The sequence below is a fragment of the Pongo abelii genome, chromosome 2 (genome assembly GCF_028885655.2).
Source record: "Pongo abelii isolate AG06213 chromosome 2, NHGRI_mPonAbe1-v2.0_pri, whole genome shotgun sequence".
NCBI classification, from domain to species: Eukaryota; Metazoa; Chordata; class Mammalia; order Primates; family Hominidae; genus Pongo; species Pongo abelii.
In genome coordinates, this window is record NC_085928.1 from 11,835,046 (window position 1) to 11,844,684 (window position 9,639).

General features: G+C 41.3%; 1 long non-coding RNA gene across 1 annotated transcript in view; it reads right to left on the reverse strand.

Moving 5' to 3' along the window:
* The window catches only part of LOC129058444 (uncharacterized), a 32,758-nt gene extending 25,718 nt beyond the window's left edge, over nt 1-7,040 (reverse strand). The window contains exon 1 of the long non-coding RNA XR_008523546.2: nt 6,736-7,040. This is a non-coding gene — a long non-coding RNA (uncharacterized LOC129058444). The remainder of the gene's footprint in view (nt 1-6,735) is intronic.
* Between the last annotated feature and the right edge of the window lie 2,599 nt (nt 7,041-9,639).

The window sequence follows — 9,639 nt, forward strand, 5'->3', positions numbered from 1 at the left end:
CAGTTTGTCAAACTCATTCTCCATCCAGTTTTGTTCCCTTGCTGGTGAGAAGTTGTGATCCTTTGGAGGAGAAGAGGCATTCTGGTTTTTGGTATTTTCAGCCTTTTTGCACTGATTTCTCCCCATCTTTGTGGATTTATCTATCTTTGATCTTTGATGTTGGTGACCTTTGGATGGGGTCTCTGAGTGGACGTGCTCTTCCTTTCTGTTTGTTAGTTTTCCTTTTAACAGTCAGGCCCCTCTGCTACAGGTCTGCTGGAGTTTGCTGGAGGTCCACTCCAGACCGTTTGCCTGGGTATCACCAGCAGAGGCTGCAGAACAGCAAAGATTGTTGCCTGTTCTTTCCTCTGGAAGCTTCATCCAGGGAGGCACCTGCCAGATGCCAGCCAGAGCTTTCCTGTATGAGGTGTTTGTCAGCCCCTACTGGGAGGTGTCTCCCAGTCAGGATACGTGGGGGTCAGGGACCCACTTGAGGAGGCAGTATGACCCTTAGCAGAGCTCGAACGCTGTGTTGGGAGATCCACTGCTCTCTTCACAGCCATCTGGCAGAAACATTTAAGTCTGCTGAAATTGCGCCTACAGGCACTCCTTTCCCCAGGTGCTCTGGCCCAGGGAGATGGGAGTTTTATCTAAAAGTCCCTGACTGGGGCTGCTGCCTTTTTTTCAGAGATGCCCTGCCCAGAGAGGGCAAATCTGGCAGTCTGGCCACAGCAGCCTTGCTCAGCTGCAGTGGGCTCTGCCCAGTTCGAACTTCCCAGTGGCTTTGTTTACACTGTGAGGGTAAAACCGCCTACTCAAGCCTCAGCAATGGTGGATGCCCCTCCCCGCACCAAGTTCGAGTGTCCCAGGTTGATCTCTGACTGCTGCTATGCTGGCAGCGAGAACTTCAAGCCAGTGGATCTTAGTTTGCTGGGCTCCATGGGGATGGGACCACAGAGCCAGACCACTTGGCTCCCTGGCTTCAGCCCCCTTTCCAGGGGAGTGAATGGTTTTGTCTCACTGTCTCACTGGCATTCCAGGCACCACTGGGGTATGGAAAAAGAAAAAAAAAAACCTCGTGCAGCTATTTCGGTGTCTGCCTAAATGGCCACCCAGTTTTATGCTTAAAACCCAGGGCCCCGGTGGGGTAGGCACTGGAGGGACTCTCCTGGTCTGCAGGTTGTGAAGACCGTTAGGAAAAGTGCAGTATCTGGGCCAGAGTGCACAGTTCCTCAGGTTCAGTCCCTTACAGCTTCTCTTGGGTAGGGGAGAAAATTCCCCGACCCCTGGCACTTCCAGGGTGAAGCAACACCCCACCCTGCTTCGGCTTGCCCTCCATGGGCTGCACCCACTGTCCAACCAGTCCCAATGAGATGAACCAGGTACCTCAGTTGGAAATGCAAACATCATCCACCTTCTGCATTCATCTCGCTGGGAGCTGCAGACTGGAGCTGTTCCTATTCAGCCATCTTGCCAGCAATCTGATGTCATTTTTTTCTTTTATTCATCTTCTCAAACTGAAACTCTGTACCAATCAAACAATACCTTTCCATCCCCTCTTCTCCCTGACCCTAACAACTACCATCCTAGTTTCTATGAATTTGACTACTCTAGAAACTTTATATAACTGGAATAATACAATATTTGTCCTTTTGTGACTGGCTTATTTCACTTAGCATAATGTCTTCAAGCTTCATCTATACTGTAGCGTATGTCAAAATGTTTCTTCCTTTTTGAGGCCAAATAATATTCCATTGTATGTATGCACCATATTATTCACTGTTTTAAGTAATGTGACATATCCTAAAAATCCACAATTATAATTTAACTACTACACTAAGTTCAGACTATATTAATCCCCTAAACATGTTCTATAGTCCCAAATTCTTTGAAACATACAAGTTAATTCAAGATACAGAACAGAATTCTTAACTCTGGTTCCTTTTATGTACATTCTTTAGAATGCCTGATTAGACCAGCAAATAAAAACTCTACCTTTCTCTTTATCTACATCTCATTGTCTTAATCTTTCTTTTTAGACTTACATGGCACTGTTGTTTTCTTAATTTTTTTTTATTTTAAAAGTGACATAATGCATTACCTTTTGTGTAGAAAAACAGGAAAAAATAGGCATTTGTTTTTAACTGCATCCAATATCTTGGGAGTTATGCCAGAAACAGTTAATCACGGTTGCCTCTGGGGAGAGAAACTGAGTATCTGGGGGACAGAGCAAGAAAGGACACTTTCCATGGTATACTATTTTATATCTTAATAACTTTATATCAGATAAATATAATCTCTATTCAAAATAATTTTAAATAAACATGAGTTAAAGTCCCTGATTCCCCCTAGTTCCATCCTCCAGATGTAGTCACTGTTGGCAGTTTCATTTATAATTTCTCTTGACATATTTACATATTTCATCTCAAGATAGCTTTGAGCAGTAACTACCAAACTTTCTGAAGTTATATATTCTATTACATGCTTGAATATGTGCTCCATCCTTCTAAGAATGTCACTGAGAATACATTTTTTAAAAATTGGGTTGATAAGAGTTATACTTCTTGAGATAACTTGGATTATGATGGAGGGTCATGAAGCCAGCAGTGAGAACCAACAATGTAGGAAATAAGACCTTGTGTAACATCACTCCACTGGTCTCTGTGTCACATTCTCAGGGTCTTTCCCTTTGGTATATCTATGTCAATGTCCTGGCTGGAATTATAATAAAAAATCCAAGCCATGACACTATAATACTACACCCTGGATCGAGTCCAAAAACAACTACCACAATTATTCTTTCAAAAAAAAAATTTTTTTTTTTGAGACAGCGTTTCGCTCTTTATTTTGCCCAGGCTAGAGTGCAATGGTGCAATCTCAGCTCACCGCAACCTCCACCTCCTGGGTTCAAGCAATTCTCCTACCTCAGCCTCCCGAGTAGCTGGGATTACAGGCATGCGCCACCACGCCTGGCTAATTTTGTATTTTTTAGTAGAGTCAGGATTTCTCCATGTTGGCCAGGCTGGTTTTGAACTCCCGACCTCAAGTGATCCGCCTGCCTCAACCTTCCAAAGTTGCTGGGATTACAGGCGTGAGCCACCACACCCGGCTGAAAAAAAAATTTTTTAAGTACACTGTCTAAGGTACATGTCTGGCATAACTATAAGATTATATATGGCGTTTCTCAAAAAAATATACACAAGGCTATATTATAGAAAATCTGGTAAAGAAAATTACCCATGATAAAAGCACCTTGAGATGGTAGCTATCATATTGGAACAATTCCTTTCCCTTTTTTTTGTAGTTTCTACTATGAAATAATAGAACAAAGAAGTCCTATATATGCTTCACTCAGATTCCATGACCCTTGACATTTTCCATTTTCCATGTTCTCTCAACATATATACACAGCATTACTTTTTGCCTGAACCATTAGAGTTAAGTTGCAGATATACTACTCCTTTACTCCTAAATAGTTCCTAAAAACAAGGCCATTCTCTAATATAACCACAGTATAATTATCAAAACCAGGAAATTAACACTGATACAGAATTATGATCTAACGTTTAGACCTTATTTGCATGTTGCCAATTATCCCAATACTGTCCTTCACAAAAAAAAAAAAAATCCCTCTGGTTCACACCAAATCCAGGATCACATGTTGCATTAAATTGTCATAGCTCTTTAGTCTCCTTTAATCTATAACAATTCCTCAGGCTGTCATTCATTGTCTGTTATAACCTTGACATATTTAAAGAGACTAAGCCAGTTATTTTGTACAATGTCCCTCTGGACATTTAGATTTGTCTGATGTTTACCTATGATTAGACACAGGTCATGCATTTTTGGCAGGAATCCACAAAAGAGGTATGTTCTTCTCAATACAATAAATAGACACATGTCAGTTTGTCCCATTATTGATGATGTAAACTTTATTACCGAAGATGGTGTCTGCCAGGTTTTTTATTGTAGTTTCTACTTTTATCTTTGTAATTGTTAAGCATTTTGTGAAGAGATACTTTCAGACTATATAGATATCCCAATCATCAAACTTTCACCCCATAGTTTTAGCATCCATTGATGATTCTTGGCTGAATCAATTGTTTGACAAATGGTGATTTTCTAACTATGTAATTCCTTCTACATTTATTAGTTGGCATTCAACTTTAGGGAAGCACTTTTTCCTTCTTCCTTGTTAGTGGGGACTCACTGATTCCTATTTTCTTCAGTGGGTTATGATCCGTTATTATCACTTTATTTTGATGCTCAAATTGTCTCAAATTTGGTCACTGGGAGCCCCTTGAAGTTGACTCCTGTATCATTTTAACATGTCCCCATCACTTTTTGAGCCGTTCCTTACTTTCTACAACAAGGTGCTCCCAGTTCATCTTTTTTTTTTTTTTAATAATTGCCACAAGGGTATTTAAAATGAGATCTACCTTCTCAACAAAATGTAGTATTAACTATAGACATGATATTGTACAGCAGATCTCAAGAATTTCTTCATCTCACATAAACGTAACTTTATATTTGCTGAATAGCAACGCCGTCTCTCTCTTCTAACAGCCCCTAGCAACCACCATTCTATTCTGTTTCTATGAGTTTTAACTATTTGATACTTTATATAAGTAAAATCATGCAGTATTTGTCCTTCTGTGACTAGCTTATTTCACTTAGCATGATCTCTTCAAGGTTCATCTCTGTTATTGCATATGACAGCTATTTCCTTCTTTTTAAAGGTTGAATAATAGTCCGTTGTATGTATATACCATATTTTATCTATTCATCTGTAGATAGACATTTACGTTGTTCCTACATCTTGGCTATTGTGAATAGTGCTGCAATGAACACAAGAGTGCAAATATCTCTTCTATATCCTGATGTCAATTCTTTTGGATAAATTCCCAGAAGTAGAATTGCTGGGTGATATAGTTCTATTTTTAATTTGGTGAGGAATCTCCATATTGTTTTCCATAGCGGCTATACCATTTTACATTCCCACTGACAGTGTGCAAGGGTTCCAATTCTTCCAAATCCTTGCCAATACTTGTTTTTGTTTTTTTAATAAGTCATCCTAACAGGTGTTAGGTGACAGCTCATTGTGGTTTTAATTTGCATTTCCTTGATAATTAGTGATGTTGAGCATCTTTTTATATACCTGTTGGTCATCTGTACGTCTTCTTTGGAAAAATGTCTATTCAAATCCTTTTTTCATTTTTTAACCAGGTCATGTGTTGTTCTGCTTTTGAATTACAGAAATTCCTTATATGTATTTTGGATATTAATTATTTATCAGATACATGGCTTGGATTTCTCCCATTCTGTAGATTGCCTTTTCACTCCATTAATCATTTCCTGTGCTGTGCAGAGGCTTTTTAGTTTGATGTATCCATGCTCTTCTTATATTACCCCTGCTCAGCCCTGGAGCTGGTCATTTCTCCAAGAAGCCATGACTCCTTAGTGGACAGTGGTACTTGGAAACCAAGATCTAGGTACTAGATGTGTTCTTTGCTATTGGGGCTTCCAATCTTCTTTCATATGCATTTTTTACTTAGTCATATTAACTAGATATTTGCAATTTTGAATCTTGTGTTTTCTACTTTTAAATCTTTTTCATATTAATACTCAAAAATGTTTAATGGTTGTATAATATTTCAGTGGAAATAATATAATATGGTCTTGGTTTGTTTCATATTTTTCATAATTTAAAAAACCTGGAATAAGCCTTTCTACCTCTTGTAAATAGCCTTCTCATATTTAGGATTAAAAGGAAAATTATTTGGTGAAAGGTAATTGGCAATTTAATAACTCTTGATACAAACTGCAAAGCTGCTCTCCAAAAGGAGTGTCCTGATCACAATACAGGATAATCAGTTTGCTTTATTTTACACTTACTTCTATGGGGTTATTATCATTAAACTTTTAATTTTGCTATTATTATTTCTGTGAGGTGGGAACCTAAATTTCAGAAAAGTGGTTTGTTCAAAGTCATACATCTACTAGGTAAAATGTTTAAAAGAAGAATGGACTCTGGCATCAGCTTTGTGAGTCTGAATCTTGATTCCACAGCTGTGTAACCGTTAGGAAGTTATTTGAACCCTCCAGCCCTCAATTTCCTCGTGTAAAAGACGGATAATGGTACCTACCTCATAAGGATATTGTGACTATGAAATGGGTTATTCTATGTAATACATAAAAGCACTTAGAGTAGTACCTGCCACATAAGTCCTATCTAAATGTTAGCTGCTGTTATCATTAAGACGGTGGCAAACTACGTATTTTTAAGGGAACTAAATTCTGTTGCATGTCTACGCCAATTGTGTGATCGATGTTTTTACCGGGTCCTCTCATTTAACCTTCCCAATTCTTTGAGACAGAATTTTATGCTTGTTTCTGCCTATTTTGCAGCTTAGGAATAGTAAGTTCCGAGAAGTAAGTAGTGGAATCTCAATGTGCAAGTAACTGAAGCTAGGGGAGCCTTGTCACTCGACCCAGCGGCGAAGGCTGGGACTTGAACCCGGGCCTGACCCGAAAGCCGGCGCTCTAGAGGGCTACGACGATTTAAACAGAAACACAAATAGAGACCAAGCGGCTGTGTTACGAAGAGAAGATTAGGTGTTCCCTGCCCCTCTGTCCCAGCACTTAAATGTCGATGCACGGTCTCTTTTTTCGAGCAGAGTTTTACAGGTTTCTGGCCCGAAAACCCCCCTGTCCCTCTCCATCCCCCAGTGGACTCCTCAGGTCCTCAGCCCTCACCTGGCCCGGTCGAGATCCGGGCGTGACCATCTCTCGCAGCCTCAGAGAAGCCCAGACCGACGTAAGTGAAGCCTCACGGTACAAACAATTAACCGCCGTGGGCTCCCGGACCTTCTTGGCCCGCCCCCCCAGCTTCCGCTTCCGGAAAGGATCACGCCGGAGGCCGCGCTTCATGGTCACCGACGCACCTCCACGCCCTTTCTCCTGCTCTAGGCCCAGCGCCTTGGACGTGCACGGTAGATCCCTCCCGGCTTCCCGGCTTCCCGGCTTCCCGCCTCGTCACCCTCTGGCAGGTGGTGGGAGAAGCCAGTAGACGGCGAACGGGGCGGGGCCGAGGCATGGCTGGGGCGGGGCCGGGGCGGAGCCGCCGAGAAAAGAGTTAAGAGGCGGTTCCAGGACTTGCGGTGGGGGTTCGGGACGAGGACCCGCCAGCGCCAGAGGAAGGGACAGGAGTAGGAGGCGGATAGGTTTCAGAAGGAATTGCGCGCAACTTTTGGATTTTCGCTCTTTGTTTTTAGTTTGGATGATTTTGTTCTTGATATTCTATAAAAATAAGACCTCCGGGTTGTTATCTTGCATAGGTGTGATGCCAATTTCAGAATTATTCCCTGTGGCCACTGATCTCAGAACGATGCTCGTTAGTTGGGATTTTGGGTTTACTTCCATGCGTACATGTCTCCTCTTGTGTTGAGGTAATTACTTTTGATGAAGAATGACACAACATTCTTAGTATTGGCATGTGCACTCATTTTAATGAGGATTTTAGTCATTGGTTTTGGGGTTTAGGCATTGGGTTTTGGGTTGATGATTTAAATCAAGTTGAAGAGAGAGAACTCAGTTGATTCCATTTCAACTGTCGCCCAGGCTGGAGTGCAGTGGTGCCATCTCAGCTCACTGCAACCTTCGCCTCCCGGGTTCCAGCGATTCTCCTGCCTCAGCCTCCTGAGGAGCTGGGATTACAGATGCGCTCCACCACACACGGCTAATTTTTGTATTTTTAGTAGAGACAGGGTTTCACCATGTTGGCCAGGCTGGTCTCGAACTCCTGACCTCAGGTGATCTGCCGACTTTGGCCTCCCAAAGTGCTGGGATTACAGGCGTGAGCCACCATGCCCAGCCTCATTTTTTTTTAATGGAGAAAAGAGCTACCCTTTAAAAGTCTGTTACAATTAATGTCAAAGCCCAGGAACTAAAATATGTCCACCAATATATCACACACTTATCCTGAGTAATTTTAGGAAACTTGAGTATTTCACAGATTTAGTTTTGAATTAGATCAAACTGTGAAAACCTCTCCTTTCCTTCCCCAGCCCTCACATAACTTCATAACTTTCTAAAATATTCACCTGAAATTAAGGGTTTTTTTTTTAGTTAAGTTTATTTTTTAAAATTCATGTTGATTTTTCTTAATACATGTTTATTTTAGAAAATATAGATAAGCAAAAAGGAAAAGACCACCTATAACCCCATTGCCCGTGAGTTATCACTCTGAACAGCTTGGTGCATTCCCTTCAAGATTTTTTCCACCTACGTATATATGTATAAATGTATTATAACAATATGAAATAATAGGTATTACTGTAACATGAGTGTTTTAATATCTAATCAACATTGTTTCTCATTAATCTACAGTTATAAAATGGCTGCCTGGTGTTCCATGATTCATTTCCCTAGTGTTGGGAATGTTATGCCCCCACCCCACTTTTCGTTTTGTTATTTGCTATTATAAATAATGTTACAGTGAGCTGAGATCTGCAAATGAAGTAGAGAGTGGAGAGCAGAGTATTCTAAAGATGTGGAGACAGCATGATGTTGAGAAAGAGAAACCCAGAGAGGCTCTTGCTGCTGAAGTATAGACAGTGGGGATGGAAATGTATGTAGGGCCAGACTATACAGTCCTCATAGGCTACATGATTTGGCTTATTATCCTAAGGCCATTGGGAATATGTAAAAGTTCAAGCAGGGGGCACGGTGAACTGACTGGGGTTTTACAAAGATCCATGGCTGTAGTGTAGAGTAGGAATCTAAAATCTACAGTCCCTGGCTAAATTCTGTCTGCCATTCTTGGATACAGCCTGAGAACAGTTTTCACATTTTCAAGTAGTTTTTTTTAAGTCAAAGGAATAATATTATGTCATGTGAAAAGTTACCTGAAAATCATCTCAGTGTTATAAAGTTTTATTGGAACACAGTCACACTAATGTGTTTACACATTATCTGTGCTACAACTGCCAAAGTTGAGTATTTGTGATAGAGACCGGCTAGCCGGCCAAGCCTAAGATATTTACTGTCTGGGCCTTTACAGAAGAAGTTTGCTGATCACTAGCATAGAGGGTTCTTGAGGGAAAGGCAAGTATGGGTGTGAGCAAGTTCTCTCCTCCTGCATCGATTTTCTGTCCTCCCCTTGGACTGACATCAGTCAGACATGCCCTCCAGCTTCAGGTTCTGTTTAGTCAATAGAATAGGGAGAGAATGGGATATTCCTGCTATCTCAGCACCATTTGGCTGGTGCACTGGCCCTCTGCATCATCAGGGGAGCACCTGGAGCTCCAGTCCTCTCACACTCTAATAAAACATGTCCTTCCCTTTGTCTCTTCAGTCTTAGGGGTGATAATGGTTTGCTAGTCCCTGGGTGCCTCAACCCCCTTGTTGTTTTCCTTGTCCATTCTGTAAAACTTTTAATTATCTTCAAAACTCTAGATTGTCTTCTGTTCCCTGTGAGGACCAGATTGATAGAAAGTCCAGATGAAATATATTGGTAGCTGGGAGGGGATGAGGGGACCTAAGGGAGGTGATGGTGAGGGAAAGTGAAGAGGACATATTTGAGAGATGCATAGGAGGTAAAATGGAGAGGACTTGGCGATAGAATTGGAAAGTAAGGCCGGGGGAGGTATTTGTTGACCC